Source organism: Malus sylvestris, chromosome 16, assembly GCF_916048215.2.
Source record: "Malus sylvestris chromosome 16, drMalSylv7.2, whole genome shotgun sequence".
Taxonomy (NCBI): domain Eukaryota; kingdom Viridiplantae; phylum Streptophyta; class Magnoliopsida; order Rosales; family Rosaceae; genus Malus; species Malus sylvestris.
In genome coordinates, this window is record NC_062275.1 from 16,497,678 (window position 1) to 16,515,486 (window position 17,809).

A 17,809-nucleotide genomic window follows, 5' to 3' on the forward strand; every position below is an offset into this window, starting at 1 on the left:
CATGAGTGATCAGTTGTTGTAAACATGCAGCTGAGCCAAGTTGTAAATTACTTCTGAATTCCTCATTGAATAATGAGTGAAATGAATGAAAACTTAGCCGTAAGGTAGGAACTGCATAATAACTGGATAGTCTTTGGCTTGCAAGATGGTGCCCGTCGAGCTGCTTGAGCCTTCGGGCTTTGATACAGCTGGAGGTCACGTATGGTCCTTCCTCAAATTGTAGGCATTCCACTGTTTTTCAATCTCTTTATCGTTCATGGTGGCGATGGCGTAACTACCTTTGCCGCCCACTCTGCTGATCTTGTACGAACCTTCCCAAATGAGATCCATCTTTTTGAAGCCTTCTCTACAGGCTATGATGAAGGCTTTTCTCAGGACTAGATCTCCATGTTGGAACTGCCTGATCTTGGCCCTTTTGTTGTAGCTAGAGAGAAGCTGCTGCTGGTAGGCTGCGATGTAGGTGATGACCTTCTCACATTCCTCCTCTACCAAATCTAAATTTGTGGCCATCTCCTTTCCGTTTTGCTCGATACTTAGCACCAGAGTGCTAATACTTAGCACGATAACATAGGGATGAATGATTGCTTTTGAACCAAATGCCAAAGAGAAAATGTCTCACTAGTTGTGCAATACGCTTATAAACATTCGGGAAGTTCATCTGGCCATTTTCCTTTCTTGTCGGAGAATGATTTCTTAAGGCAATTGAGAATCATCTTGTTTGATGCTTCGGCCTACCCATTGGCTTTGGAATACCTTGGCATGGACATGTACTACTTGATGCCATAATTCTGGAAAAACTTCGCCAAATCTTTGCCTACAAATTGCGGGCCGTTGTTTATGGCGATAGATTAAGAGATTCCAAAATTGGCAAATGATGTTCCTCCATATGAAGCGCTCTATGTCTCATCATCATGCCTTTGCCCCTAATAACGGGCGACATTGGCCTTACCAAAACTATTGCCCACTACATGAACGGCCAATGACTCGTCTGTGGGTGTAGTTCATTGGTAGGCAATGCTAGTACAAGCTTGTAGCGTTGGTAGCGAGCGCACTTTTGTACTAACTTTTCAGCATTTTAATGCATAATAGGCCAATAATAGCTTATGTTAAGAGCCTTATGTGTTAAGGATCAGCCTTCAGAGTGATTTCCACGAACGCCTTCATGGATTTAGCTTAAAACATTTAGGTCGTCGGGAGGTGCTAGGTAACAGAGATGTGGTCCACTATAGGATTTTCAAACAAGAATGTCATTCCACATGTAGTAGCGTGCTGTTTTCGTTTGGAGCTTTCTAGACTCCAATCATTCTATGGAGAGTGTGCCATTGACTACGTACTTGCCAGTTTAGAGTTTTACTAACCTGTGACATCTTGGCTACTAGCTCCACCTCTATGCTTGGCTTGTCTAGATATTCTACTGGAAAATAGCGTTTGAGTTGGTGGTCGAAGGTGGAGCCTAGGCTGGCTAACGCGTCAACGTGGGCATTGTTTGGCCGCTGAACTTAAGTGAGGATGTAAGTCTGAAACACCTCAAGTTGTTTTCGCATCTTCTCTAGGTATTGCGTCATCTTCGGATGTTTTGCCGTGTACTCCCTAGTAGTCTGGCTGGTGATTAGCTGGGAATCAAAATGAATTGCAAGCTTGTTCACCGCCAAGTCTTTTGCCATTTGAAGGCCTTCTTGTAGGGCTTCTTACTCTGCTTCGTTGTTAGATGCTTGAATCTTAGAGTGATTGCCTACTCGACCATATAACCGTCTAGGGTAACAAGGACCATGCCTGCTGCCGAACCCTTGTAGTTAGATGCGCCATTAACATGCAAATGCTAAAAGTCTCCATCGAGTGAAGCAGACGTTGTTATGGCATGCTCGGTTGCCTCCGAGGGCCGTTGGGCAGCTTTGTTGAGTTGCCTAGGCTAGGCATGAATTCTCCTATTAAGTCCTCTAAGGCTTAGGCCTTTATCATAGTGCAGGGTCAAAAAACTAAACCGTATGGGCTAAGTTCCAACGCCTATTTCATTACTCATTAAGAAGCACCTGTACCATGTAGGATTTATCGTAGAGGATATTGAGTCATGACGATGACTGTATAAGCTTGAAAATATGGTCTGAGCTTCCAAGCCACAACAACTAGTGACAAAATTAATTTCTTGATCTTCAGATATCTAGTTTCCACATCGAGAAAAGCTTTAAAAGTGTAGAATATTGGTAGTTGTGCCCCCAGCTCTTCTCGTATGAGGGCAGAGTTCACTGCTACTCCTGAGACTGCCAAGTAAATGTATAAGTCCTCCACTGCTTCTGGCTTAGATAGTAAGGGAGGTGATGTGAAATACTTCTTCAGGTATTGGAAAGCTCTTTCACACTCTTCATCCCATTTGTCTCGTTGTGCCTTCTTGATAGCTTTAAAAAAAAAGGCTTACATCAATCGGTGGACCATGAGAAAAAGCGGTTGAGCTGGCTGCTCGTCCGGTTAAGCTTTGGATCTCTTTCAAAGAAGTTGGAGACTTCATCTCTAAGATTGCTCAGATCTTCTTAAGATGTGCTTCGATTCCTCCTTGGGTTACTAGGTACCCTAAGAATCTACCTGAAGATACTTCAAATGTGCATTTGGCGAGATTGAGCCTCATCTTGTACTTTCTAAGGATGTTGAAAGTTTCCGTTAAGTTACCGATATAGTATGATCGCTGCTTGCCCTTCATCATGATATCGTCGCATAGACCTCCATGATTAGTCTAATTTTCTTCTTGAACATTATGTTTACCAGTCGTTTGTAAGTGGCTCCCACATTCTTGAGGCCAAAGGGCATGACCTTGTAGTAATAGGTGCCTCACCCGATCATAAACGCGTTTTTCTCCTTGTTGGGCTCGTGCATGGTTATTTTGTTGTAACCAGAGTATATGTCCAAGAAACTGAGCAGCTAGTTCCCAGAAGTTAAATCTACTAGTAGATCAATTTGAGGAACTGGATAAGGATCATTTGGGCATGCTTTGTTGAGGTTAGTGTAGTCTACGTAAACCCTCCATTTGACCTTCTATTTCTTCATTACTAGCACGACGTTGGCAAGCCATGTTGAGTGTGCTACCTGTTCTATAAATCCAGCCTCAAATAGCTTGTCAATTACCGCTTCGATGATCGCCATCGTTCGGGTGCAAAATGTCTCCTCTTTTGTTTCATCGGTTTAGCAGGGAGGTCGACGTGCAGCTTGTGGCAAGCTATCTTGTGGTCAATGTCGAGCATGTCAGAAAGTGATCATGCAAAGACATCACGATTTTCCCTAATAAAAGCCATGAGTTCCTCCTTTTCCTTAGGGCTCAGACATGAGCCGATTCTAGCAGTCTTCCCCAGCTGCTGAGGATTAAGAATGATGTGTTTGGCATTCTCTTTGGGTTTCCATCCCATTTTGTCTGTTGGCACGTTGATTTAGACACCATCTTCTTGATCTGTCTGCCGTAATTGCTATTTGATAGCTTTGTCGTCCCTTTGGACCTCGGTAGCCTCTTTAGAGGTAAAGGTCTTCTTTTTTTTACTTCTTCAGTACTTGCACAGTGCATTGTCGAGATATGGCCTAGTCAGACTTGATTTTTTCGACTCCTCCTTCGGGGATGCAGAATCAGATTTTTTGACACTTAACGGAGGTTATGGCATTCAGCTTTATCAGCCAAGGTCGCCTTAGAATCCTACTGTAAGGAGACGAGTCACTTATTAACGTGAACATCTACTTTGAGACAACTGGCAGTGTTCTCACTTCAAGTGTAATGTTGCCGATGGCAATCAAGATGTTCGTTGAATTCTGTGAATACCTCTATTCGGCGTATGATTATGTTTTCCAGGCCTATCTTCTGAATTATTGAGAGCTGAAGTAGGTTGACTACACTTCCATTGTCAACCATCATTTTGTCGACTATAGCGTGGGCTAGTTGGACATATACCACTAGTACGGTTATGTGGGAAGTTGACGCCATCGACATCCTATTTGATAAAGCCAACGATGGGTCCAAGTTGGGCGTTGACTGCTTGGACCTATGAGACTAGTAGAGCTTGCTGGATCTTTCTCTTCTTAGAGTTGTTAGTGGCTCCCAAATGCTCGAATTCGACGAAGATGTCATTGATCCATATTGCCTTGGTTGGTGGTTCTTTGTCGACGTCTGTGTTTCTTCTACAATGCGCAGATGGCTTGTCTAAGTATCTGTCGACCTTACCTTCTTTCACTAGCTTCTCTAAGTAGTTCTTCCAAGTATAGCAGTCGTCAGTTGTGAGATCGGGACCTCAATGGAATGCCTAGTACTTAGTATGGTCTAACTTTGAGGTAGCTCCTTTTGATTGCTTCGGCAGCTTGAACCAAGGTTCGCTATTGATGTCGTGGAGGATTTGGGGGATCAGGATCAAGAACTTAAAGTAGTTATTCGGTTTCGGGACCCATTTGATTGAGGATCGGTCTCTGCGTTTGGCCTCCTACCTGTTTTTGTTGTTGTACTGTTTCTCGTCCTCTTTCTTTTGAGTTACTTTTGATTCTTTTTTAGGCTGCTCGGGTGCCTTGTCTGGTTGCAATGCCTTGTCCCAAAGTGCATGTTTCTCTGCCAAAGCGAAAGAGTCTGTCAGAGTTAGATCTTCTTTCATGATCAATTCTCTGAACAGTGAGAGATCTGCTGAAAGTTCTTTTTGGAAAGCTGCACTAGCTATCGAGTCATTGCATCCAACTGTCTTTGCCTTCTCTACTTTGAACCTCTTCACATAATCGCGGAGAGACTCATTTGGGTTCTTTTTCATGTTGAACAAGTGGTCGGACTTCTTCTTAATCGAGCGATATGATGAATACTCCTTGGTGAAAACCAAAGAAAGCTCATAAAAACTCTAAATGGATTATGATGGCAAGGTATGGAACCAATCTTGCGTCTTGCCTTATAAAGTGGTGGCAAATATTTTGTACATGAGAGCGTCGTTGTTCCGATGGAAGATCATTGGGCTTCGATCATGCTTTAGGTGCCTCTAGGTCTCCATCTCTTTTGAAGGATGTGAAATATTGCATGCTGAATTTGTGTGGAGGCTCTACCTGCTTGATCTCGTCTGTGAAGGGTGACCTGCTTATGTTGGACATGTCCCATTGTAGTGCCTCATCAGTGACCTCGTCCCATCAAGAGCCTCTCTACTTCTTCCTGAATTTTCTTTTGTTGGGGTAACGGAGCTCTCGGCTGCCCCTGGTCTTAACCTGCTAGTCTAATCTGCTCTTCCATGTGTTCGACTTGTCTATGTCACGGTTGCGGTGCATGTGGTACGTTCCTAGCATTTGAGCAAATTTCTCTTAAGCTGCTAGTTTAACTTAAGCCATATTGAGTGACTATTTCTCTCCATCCGTTATGTTGCCTACTCCGATATGCGGTGGAGGATGCTCCTTGCCAACCTATTCGCGAATGTACACTTCACCTGGAAGGTTGCTCACGTTGATTATCAGAATATGGCCCCAATTGTGAGTGTATGCTCGTCCATGGGCCTATCCAATAGTGCACGCTCCTTCGCGCACTAAGACTAGAATATATGTTATCTTGGGGGCCTAGTCAGGAGTGTACATTGCCTAAACGTTCGAATGGCTGCTTGCCAGGACATTGTTGGAGAGGTTCGCCTGCCCTTGTCCTACTTCGAGACACCTCGTTTGGGGCGTGCTGCATCTCGATATGCTGCAATAGCTGATTCAATAAGGTCGTCTGCTGTACGAGGGTGCTTGTCAACTCTATTACACTTCGGGATAAGTGTTGTTCGCCATTTGGGTTGGAAGAGCTTGGACGGTATGCGTCTACCTGAGTAGTGGAAGTGTAATGGACTTTAGGTGCTAGATTTAAGTTGGAAAATGTCAAATCTACGGAGAAATGGGGTGAAAATACCCCCTTGTTCAATTGTCAGTCTAGAAATTTAAAGTTGGGACAGTTGAACCAATCTTGGACCAATTTGAGCTGCTAGGAGGGCTACAGAATAGGTTGGGCCATGTGTACATGCTACCTTAAGTGCGGCGCGCTTAGGCGCTAAGCTTGGGCTCGCGCTGGCCTTGGACAACTTAGGCAGTGCGTTAAGCTTAGGCCTACGCTACCAAGGCAGCGGCTTAGGCTGCCTTTGGCACCTGGGTTTACTACTACACATTGGCGTGGCCTTATGGCTACCTCGTTGTTCCCTGCTCACCATGGGCCATGGGCTCGCCAAGGGCTGCTACAATGGTTGCTGATGTGGTGGCTGCCACGGTGGTGCCGCTCCACTAACCGTCGTGTTAAGTCTCGTGGATCGTTGTGGTAGGGCTACGTCACGATCTCCATCACATTGTCCAAATCTTTGAACATAGTGGTTTCTGAATTTCTAGTCATTATACTTTTCTTTTACATTTATTCAAAAAACTTTATAAAAAATTCTAGGAATAAGAACGCATAAAAAAATCTACGAATGAGCAAGAAATGAGAAACTTTGAATATGAAAGTCTTCTTCTAGCATGTGAATCAAGACTCTCAATGAAAACACCAATTTGTGGATGCAAATTTCCGCTATCTTCTCCTTTGACGAAAATGCACCTGCATGCAAAATAATAACACCTACGATTAAGGTCAAAAGCCTCACGAGCCACGATGAATGGGGGGAGGGTTTTGACCAAAGAATCTCCAATGCGAAAGTTAGAATTTGAAAGAGAATGTGTTTGGGAATTTTTGGGTAGAGAATGGCTTAGCCTTTTAGTGGGAAAACATGGCTATTTATAGGGGAGTGATCAGTCATATTTGGAGAATATGGGTCGGCCACATATGGTCAAATTGTGAGTGTAATTGCAAGATATTATGTTAAATAATATCTTGCAATTAACTTGGCAATTAATCACAAATTGAATAGAAAAAATGAGAGTTACATTTTTTAGTGAGGATTTGATGAGGAGTGATGACAGGATTTTGAATAAATACAATTTTGATCACCCTTGACTCCTGCTTGATTGAACCGTTATTGTCCATTGCATGCGCGTGAGAATTCCGGTATGCCTCGAATGTAATTTTGTCATTTTTACCCAAAAGTGCATGTGTCACCTCCATAATTTTCTTAATTATTTTTAGCTCCACAGGTATCTCAAGGTAAAGTCATGATAGGACTCTGCCTTCTTGACAGTTTCCTGGATATCCTCTCTATCCTTTCTCTTGCCTTCTTTGGCTGAAACTCAAACCTATCTGGATTCGACTTTTTTGACCTGAACTAGAATTCTGAACCTAATTCCTTTAGTACTTAATTCATTCTTTTCTGATCAAGCATAAGTTATAATCCTTAGAATAATGCAAATCTTATTAAAACTCATCATGATCCTTGGCAGTTCTAACACTCTCATTCCTATTAAAACTCGGTCAAGTCCACGTTTTCGCGAACTGACCTGAAGAATAATTACTGGGTCGAGAACCATAACTTTTCAACTCGAGTTATCCCTTCTCAGCCTAAACCCTCTATTCAGGCCCAAACAAATATGCAAGTTAGTATTAGACGTAACATGTATGAAGAAACAAAAAGTATATATTAATTAGACATAATTAACATGTTAAAAGTGAGTTTTATTGTTAATTGAATCAAGCTTTAGTATCTAAGTGAGTTTTATAATTAACATATTTATTAGTATTGTTAAATTGAGATCAGATTGGGAACCTGTCCACCAACTAATTCAGGGACGACAACGCTGCCGAGGACATAGTTTTGCTAACAGTGACACCTTCACTTCCAGCAACATCAGTAGCCTTGTCATGGGGGACGAGACGGGCTTTTTCATTTCGGGTGGCGGCTGACGGCATGACAGCAGCTGGACCGCCCTTCTGGGTCTGCCCGAAAATCATGGTCTCGGCGGTCTGCATCATGTTAGCATCTTGCGGTGTAACGGGCTTGTCAGCTAGTTGCCCTGAGATGGAGAAAACACCGCCGTATTTGATCTGTTCCGGCTTGTCCTCCTGATGCCTCCGTGGCTATTCCTGGCTCATTTTTATCAGTATTTTGTGATAAAACAACGTTTTTTCAACAGTTTTGGTGGTTCTGACTAGTTCTATACATACGTGAAGGGTGCGTTTGGTACGCAGACGGGACGGGACGGAACGGAACGGGACGGGACGGGACAGGACGGGACGGAACGAATGTGTAATTTTTGAAAAAGACATGGGGTATATTTGTCTTAAAATGGTAAAACATTGTGTTCCACAGACGTGGAACAAACCCGTTCCAGGGGGGAGGTGGAACGCAAAAACACCCAAAATCTGTCTCGTGGAACAGCCCGTTCCACCCATTTTTGGCGCACCAAACGCGGGACGGAACGTCTCGTCCCGTTCCGTCCCGTCCCGTCCCACGTACCAAACGCACAACAACATGAGATTTTTATATCGGTGATATATAGTTGTGGACTGTTATTGACACGTGGAGTTTTTTGGAGACGTGTCGAGAGAAAGGCCAGGACAGTTCGACTTGTAACGCTACATTAATCAGTAGTGCTTGCGTTTGCAATTTGGTAGATTGCCAGCCCTTAGCGAGATTTTTCAGTATGATCGATACATAGAATGGTATATCACGTATCACTATACAAATGGTGAGATATGTGTGCTAAAAAGTTAATAACTTAAAAAATAAAAATTTTCACCACTCCTATTAAAACACGTAGTATACCACTTATGTTCTCGTTACAACTAAAAATTTCTCATCTATCAGCTTAGGACACTCATCAGTTCATTGAACAATGAAAGAAATTAGTTAATTTTATTGTAGCTCAAGTTGCTTGGAATCGGGATTGGACACTAAATTATCCTATCCTAGTATCCTCTCACATCTAAGAGGATTGTAGTTCAAGTTTTTATTAGTTCCTGATATAACCAAGAACGGGTGTCCGATTACCTACCCTATGAAGCTACCATTTTAAAGTAAATAAATTACAGTTCAAATTATTAAGAGCATTTACTCAAATAATCTAAATCCGAGTTCTCTCCTTTCACTCTCTCATACTCATTTCTCACTCTTTATCTTTCACTCACTCTCAATCTTGCCAAAATATATTTTCTCCCTAAATTTTTTATTTTTTTCATAAATATGTGTTTTTGGAGTTAATTTTGGGTTTGGGGTAAGGGATAGGGTGAGGGGTGGAGTTTTGGGTCGGATTTGGGGCATGCCGATTTTGGGGAGGAGCAATTTTTTTGGTATAATTTTATGTTGTTTTTTCATTATTTGACCATATTTGTTTTTTCAAATCGTTGGGACTTTGACGGTGGAAGTTAAGGAGTTGAGGATTAAGACGCTATTGGACCATATCCCCCCCCCCCATCACCACCACAATAGACTTGTATAGGAATTTAATATAATATATATTATGGATAATTTGATCATTATTTTTCACTTGTAATTTTGTTTTGAATATGTCAATTTAAATTAAAGTAATTAAAAAATAAAGCCATATAATTAAATTAAAGTAAAAAATAAAAATTCCAAAAATCTTGCTCTATCAAATATTTTGTCGCTCAAACAATTAATATAATTAAATTAAAATAAGAGAAATAATAAAACAGAAAGTCAAAGACTTGCGCGACAAAATATTTCGTTGCACAAACAATTAATTTCGTCAAGCAAAATATTAAATTAAACAATCAAATTAAAATTAAAAAACCAAAAACTTTGCGCGACGAAATATTTCATTGCGCAAAGTACCTTCGCATGATGAAGACTAATTTTTGTTGCGCAAACTCTATCTTCATGAGCTTTGCGCGACGAATCCTGCGCAACAAAAATTTCGTCACGCAAGGTTTTGAGCGACGTAATCATGCTTTGCGCGACAAATCTTTTTTCGTATCATAAAATGTATTTTTTGTAGTAGTGGGGTAGTGTGTTGGATAGTTCCTTGAGCTCATATAACAAGTGTACCTCTTAGATTCTTTCCTAGCTTATGGTTTACATGCTGCCATTAGATTACCATGTGTCACAATCTCATGGAATTCTACATTAGGTTTGGATCTTTGCATCATTGTCAAATTCCAAGGAATGTAGCCGTTTGGAATCAAATCATCATTTTACACAGAAATGAAATAGTTCTTTTGAAGCTTTCATCGTCTCCATTTTGTTCCTTTACATTTCTGGAAATACAAAGACCAAAAGCTGAAATTAGCTATTCAACATTAACACTGCATACGTTGCAAGTTTGCAACTTATTATATATATGTAATTAAAATTTATTGATCGTCTTCATATCTATCCCACTCGACAATTCGAAAGCTGCCTTCGGTGGTGCTGTGGAATTCATTGAGGTGCTGCAACCTCCAGCCCATTCCCTGCACGAGTAAAGACTGATTCAGAAAACGAAGGGAAAGCGTCGAAGAATACATGAATCCCACAACCAACAGTTGAAAAATAAAAAATAAAAATCTTGACTGAAAGAAATTACAAAGACTCATAGTATGATAATTGATAGGTATTTTTACCACCTGCAAAAATAGAGATAAAAACACTAATAAAAACACTAAAATACTTGCAAGAGTACAAGATAATTGTAGTAAAGACGGCTCTAGCAAGGTTGTTCTCCACAATGATTGAATGAATAATTTATGTTAAATCAAATCTTAATTAATTACTTAAAACAAAGTTAGAGAAAAAGTTAATTTTTTTTATTTCAAATAATAAAAAGGAATTTAATAGAAAATAATTAAGTAAAGTGATAAAAGAAAATAATTTTTGAAAATTAAATTGTAAAAGCCTAGGATTCCACTACTATAAAATTATCTATAACTGGCGGTTCAAAAACCAACAGAAAACATATATTACTGTTGGATTTTAAGCAAAATCCGACAAAAAATGGATGCAATGACGGATATAATAAGTGACAGAATTGCCTATGTCAGAAAATGAATTTTCCGACAGAAAATACTCTAAAACAGACAAAAATATTGTTGGTTATATCCAACAGGATATATATTTATAATAAATAAATAAGAGAATTTATGTCGGATAAAACCGACAGAAAGTACAAAAACCGCCAGGATTTCTGTCGGTTATAGCCGACAGAGAATTTATTGTAAAAATAAATAAAATCATTCTTGTCGGATAAAACCGATAGCAAATATATTAATAATAAAAAAAAAATTCTGCATTTTCCATATCCTGTTGTCTCCTGGGGAGATTTCCTGCTTTGGGCAGTTATTTATGAAACTTGCTAACTTGCAGTGGATATGACAATGCTCCAAAAGCGCCGTGCTATTGCCAAAAATGAAGTCCACACTTCCTTCAACATAACAATCTTTGAGATACTGTTTTCCATAATGTAAGTACAAGGTATCCTGCATTAATATTCGAAGGAACCCACCAATTAGACTGATAACTGCTCTCATTTATCCTCAAATAGCTCGTGATTACCCGGTAAAAACAGTAAAAGTTTGAACCCAACAAGAAATTTAAGAAAATGACACCAATTGGGGCAATGGGTATACCTGCCATCCAAGGAACCTGCAGTTATAGAAGGCACATCAATCAGCTGTTACTCTAATTGCCATTGCTTGACCTGAACCCTACCAACAAAACAAAGGGAAGAAAAAGTTAGACACAATGTTCAGAGTGAATGAAGTTCAAAGAGTGAAAGGAAAGTCCAACATTCATAACACTCCATAGAAAAAAACCAAACCAAACCAAACCAACACAAACCAACAAGTTCAAAATTTCAACTTCAAACTACAAGTTTCACCATGCTCAATGTACAAAAAAACAATAAAAAAACCATGAAAGAACAAGCAACTATTCATCAATTAGGTAACAAACAAAAAGATAGACATCAGACAAAAGAAAATCAAAGTTCCCTTATTAACGACCCATGTCAGCTACTAAAGATAATATCTTCCACTCTATAAAGTAAAAATCTACACTAAATTTTCAACGTAAAATTATATTATATGCAACATGAACAAATACACTACTCACCTACAGTCGTTTAAGCAAAGTCACAATCTTTGTGATCCAGTCTTCAATCCCACACACATGAACAAATACACTACTCACCTGTCTCTGAACGTTGCAGCACAGTCCCTTGGGTGATCCCAACGACCCATCCACCATCAGCATCGGGCTGCTCAACCGCAACTGAAACTGCCACAATATCCCCTTTCTCGACATGAGCAATGCAACCCAGTACACCAGGAACATACACCTACATATCAAACCCACCCACCCCCCCCCCCCCCGCCCCCCAAAACAACCTCCTTCATCCACCACTGAGTAACCAAAGCAAATAATTTCTCGAAAGAAAATTGAAAAATGCTAACCTGGGCACCTCGAAGAACTGCCTCGGCACATTTCCGGCTTACAAAAACCTCTTTCGGAGGCTTCTCATCTGCAGCACAGCCATAATCAATGGCGTGCGGGCCCGAACCCTTCACAAACAGGTTCACACTTGGAAATGTCAGCTCCTTTTTCTTTCAGAACCGTCCTCAGCTTCTCAATGGCAGCATTCGGCGTCGAGTTTTGGTGGCGGTGTTGTTCCAGGTGAGCACAGTGAGCTCTGAAGCCAGACCCGCGAGCGTGATGAGGTTCTTCGTTTTGGGCACGTACACCGACTGCCCCGTATTTGAGGTAAATGAGGAGAGAAAAGAAGGAAAAGGAAATGAGGAGAGGAGAAAAGGGGCAAGGGAGAAGCACCGGTACAAGGAAGAGATGGAGGGATGACATTGTGGAAATGTTTTATTACTGTCGGTTAAAATCGACAGAAATATTTTTTTAGAATAAAAACCGATAGAAACTTCTCATTAATGTCGGTTATAACCGATAGAAACAAAATGGCGGCAAAAATCCCCCCAAAATTCCCTCTAAAAATTTTAAACTTTCCCCCAAATTTTGTTACGATTTTAAAAAATAATAATTGTTTGGTTTAATAAATAAATAAATAATATGTATTTAAATAGAATATGTTTTTAAAAATTAAATAAATAATTGTATGGTTTAATAGATAATTTTTACATTTTTTGTTTAATAGATAATAATCCATGTAAAATATGCGATAAAGAAACAAAAAGAGAATTGTACAATGAAAATGTCTTCACACAAACTAAATATTGTCTAATCAATACTTGAAAAACATAAATAAAAATTTAGCACAAGTTATTTTTCCCACTTCAAAATTTTGGCAAATTTATGCATTCTACGAAACTAGTTTAAAATATTTACACTAGTAGATACCACAAAATCTTATTTTATACTTAATAGAAGTATAATATTAATTCTAAGTGTTTGAATAATCTACCGTTTTGACGCAATATGCATTCTACGAAACTTTTTTCAACGATCCAACCGTCAAACTTATTCGTACACACTCCGAGATTGCATACGTAAAAAATCGTAAAAAACAAACATTTAGAGATTAGGTAACGGAACAAAAGTTTTCGACGGTAATAAAAGAAAAATCACAATTTAACGGTTATTTTAGCTCTGATTTTGATGATTTTTTACAGCTACACTCCTCAACCCTATAAGAATGTAATGAATAAATTTGATATTCAATTAAAATATTTACACTAGTGGATACCACAAAATCTTATTTTATACTTAATTGAAGTATAATATTAACTCAAGTGTTTGTTTAATCTACCGTTTTGACGCAACATGCATTCTACGAAACTTTTTTCAACGATCCAACCGTCAAATTTATTTATACACACTCCGAGATTGCATACGTAAAAAATCGTAAAAAACAAACATTCAGAGATTTCGTAACGGAACAAAAGTTTTCGACGATTATAAACAAAAAATCACAATTTAACGGTTATTTTAGCTCCGATTTTGATGATTTTTTTACAGCTACACTCCTCAATCCTATAAGAATGTAATGAATAAAGTCGATCTTTAATTTAAAATATTTACACTAGTGCATACCACAAAATCTTATTTTATACTTAATAGAAGTATAATATTAACTCTAAGCGTTTGTTTAATCTACCGTTTTGACGCAATATGCATTCTACGAAACTTTTTTCAACGATCCAACCGTCAAACATATTTGTACACACTCTGAGATTGCATATGTAAAAAATCGTAAAAAAACAAACATTCAGAGATTAGGTAATGGAACAAAAGTTTTCGATGGTTATAAAAGAAAAATCACAATTTAACGGTTATTTTAGCTCCGATTTTGATGATTTTTTACAACTACACTCCTCAACCCTATAAGAATGTAATGAATAAATTTGATCTTTAATTTAAAATATTTACACTAGTGGATACCACAAAATCTTATTTTATACTTAATAGAAGTATAATATTAACTCTAAGTGTTTGTTTAATCTACAGTTTTGATGCAATATGCATTCTATTAAACTTTTTTCAACGATCCAACCATCAAACATATTTGTACACACTCCGAGATTGCATATGTAAAAAATCGTAAAAAATAAGCATTCAGAGATTAGGTAACGAAACAAAAAATTTCAATGGTTATAAATAAAAAATCACAATTTAACGGTTGTTTTAGCTCCAATTTTGATGACTTTTTACAACTACACTCCTCGACCCTATAAGAAAGCATTGAACGAATTCAATCTTCAATTTAAAATATTTACACTAGTGGATAATTTTTTATACTTAATGGAAGTATAACATTAACTCTTAAGTGTTTGATAAATCTATCAATTTGATAGGATATGCATTCTACGAAACTAGTTTCAACAATCCAACTGTCAAATATGTTTGTATATACTCCGAGATAGCATGTGTAAAAAATTACAAAAAAAAAAATATTCAGAGATTAGGTAACAGGACCGTGAGTGAAAAAAAAAATTTAACCATTTGTTTATTTATTTATTTATTTATAATCAATGTAACATTTTAAAATAATAAAATAGTCAATTTATGTCGGTTATAACTGCCACCATTAACTTAGAAACCGCCAGAATATGTTAAAAATATTTAAAAAAAAAAAAGAATTCAAAAATACTGAGGGTTATAATAATTTTATGGCTATTAAATCCGCTAGGAATTTATGTCGGATATATCCGACAGAAAATAACTATAATCCGACAGTAAATAAATTATGTGTCGGATATCTTTTATCTGTTAGAATGAATTATTAACCGCCAGGATCGTCCGACACCTAAAGCTAGTATTGTAGTAGTGTTCTGCCATCACCTTAACAATCATATGTAATTCTTCCAATTACTTATGAATTACACATGCATATTTTGAAAGTTGGGTTTTCCTAATATATGCCTACTTGGACCCCCAACATAGAGCGTTATGGTATTCAGATCAAATCTAAACATGCATGACTCATTAAGCTTTGTGAAACCTTTTGAAAACCCATACAACCCTTAAGACGTGGTATCCATCCTAAGTGAACTTGCACATATTAATCACAAGAAGCCTTCGTCAATTTCAAGGACCAACCTTCGACCAAAATTGCATCAAATTACTTTTCTAAAGATCCTAATGGTAGCTAAGCATTAAGACAATTAGACAATAAAAACTGATGATTTATAATTCAACCTGCATGCATAATATCATAAGCAAATTGAAAAGAAACTACATATTCTTGCTAAGGCTCGTGGCCTCGACCTAGCAAACGGAATTTAGTTACTAACAATCATACAACGAAATATTATTAAAAACAATGATAGAAAACACCTTGAATCCAAAAGCTCTCTAAAGTGTGCGTGCGTTTTCTCCCCATTTTCTCCTACTTAACCCTAATGGCTAAATATTTTATTTATACTAATACAAAATAAAACCCTAAAAAGTTTTAGAGTAAAACTAGGAAACATAATTAAATAATAACACAGAAAATAAAAAGGTTTCCTATTTGAACTAAAATTCGAACTTCTCATAAAATCAGACTTTTGACCGACCAAATCAACTCCGATTTGGTCCCAAAAGATCTCTTTTGAAAGCTGAAGTCGTCCCCTACAAATCCTTAGCAGAAATCTTCCTCAAAATATACCCTCTTAACCTCTAAAATACCCAAAACGTCTAGAAACGTCAATATGAGAAAGCTGCGCACTAGGCCTTTATTTCATCACCACGGTCATACGGCTAAGTAGAAAAATCTGAAACTTTGATACAATCATCTTGAAAGACTCACGAACATCCTTCCATTGGAATTACTCCAAAATTCATCCATTTGATCACTTTTTGTTCCAGAGGAAGTCGAATGTCCTACATTAGAAATATAATTCAAAGTATCAAAATTCACACATAATAACCAATAAATTATTACTAAAATTAGGGTAAAATATATAGTATAATATCGACTCATCATTAATGGGGAAACTTATTGAAATTCATAATCATAAAACTCTGTGTATGTGTATATAAAATAGTTGTGATACAAAAATCTTACCATCTATATCAAAGAGGAAGACTTGCTGCAGAAGCGTACCATCATCGAGGCACCTCTCAGAAGTCTGAATTCCCTTCTCCTGCAAGTCCAAATTTGTTCAGACAAATCGCGATCGTGTCAAATAGAGGAAGAAAAATATAAGTAAATAAAACGAGAACAAACAAGCATGCTAGCTTTGAAACATGCAAGATAAACAACCAAATTTATGTGTGCGCTTTAGATCCGCCACCGCTGAGCAGTTGCAGATTCACATAAGGACCAGGATAGGCACAAGCCCCTTCTGCATGCAGCTCCCACCATAGCATTAGCATGTTGGTTTATAAGACTTTTATAAACCACCGTTTTACTGCATGAAGGTGGTGAAAGAAAATTTTTTTATCTTAAATATGCTGTGTTGCCTTGGTAGCAGTTCTGTAGAAACACAGCTGCGAGGCACGGTAAAGAATAAAACCAATAACAAAAGTCTAGAATATTTGTGAAAGTTCTTTTACTCGTTGTTTGAGTTGTTGTATAAATACACACAGATGGTTCAGCTATACAAGTGTCCTAACGGGATTATATTTCTCCCAATACAACCTGATAATACAGCAGCATTAATACTTAGAGTTTATCACATAACAAAGGAAGGTAAGATTGGTTAGGACTCTACTTTAACACCCCACCCCACCCCCCCCCCCCCCCCCCCCCCGGGGGAAACTGCATCAGAGGATGAACAAGTTTGGACCGAAGGACGAAATGCCATGCCTTGAGTAAGCCTTTTGTCAACAAGTCTGCAGGCTGATCAACTGAAGGTAAAAACCGAACTTGGTGGCTGCCGAAGGCCACGCGTTCGCGTACAAAATGGTAGTCCAACTTGATGTGTCTCGTGCGGGCATGGAATACGGGGTTGGCAGCCATGTATGTGGCGCTAAGATTATCACAATAAGGGTAAATAGGGAACTGAGTGCAGACTCCAAGTTCATAAAACAAATAGGTCATCCACGTAGTTTCAGCGCAGGCATGGGATAAAGCCCGATTTTCAGATTCGGCGCTAGATTTCGACACCGTGGGCTGCTTTTTAGAAGACCAGGAGACTAAATTTGTGCCGTGATAAATCAAATAACCCGTGGTTGAGCGGCGGGTATCGACACACCCCACCCAATCGGCGTCAGAATAGGCTGAAATGAAGGCAGAAGGAGGTTGTGGTCGAAGAAGCAAACCTTGATCAATAGTCCCTTTGATATAGCGTAATATACGCTTGACAGCGAAGAGATGAGGCAATCGAGGGTTACTCACGTACTGTGCGATGCTGTTAACAGCAAACGAAATGTCGGGACGTGTTAACGTTAGGTATTGGAGGCAGCCCACAAGCATACGGAACTCGGTAGGAGAGGACAGAAGAGGACCATCATGAGCGGATAGGGAGACCTTTGCAGCAATAGGTGTAGAACTTGGTTTGCACTCTAGCATACACACCTTTTTTAATAAATCACAGGCATACTTGACTTGA

At 38.7% G+C, this 17,809-nt stretch overlaps 1 pseudogene; it reads right to left on the reverse strand.

The window, feature by feature from the left end:
• LOC126606623 (late embryogenesis abundant protein D-34-like) overlaps positions 1 to 7,966 on the reverse strand; it is a 40,122-nt pseudogene extending 32,156 nt beyond the window's left edge.
• Positions 7,967 to 17,809: the final 9,843 nt, after the last annotated feature.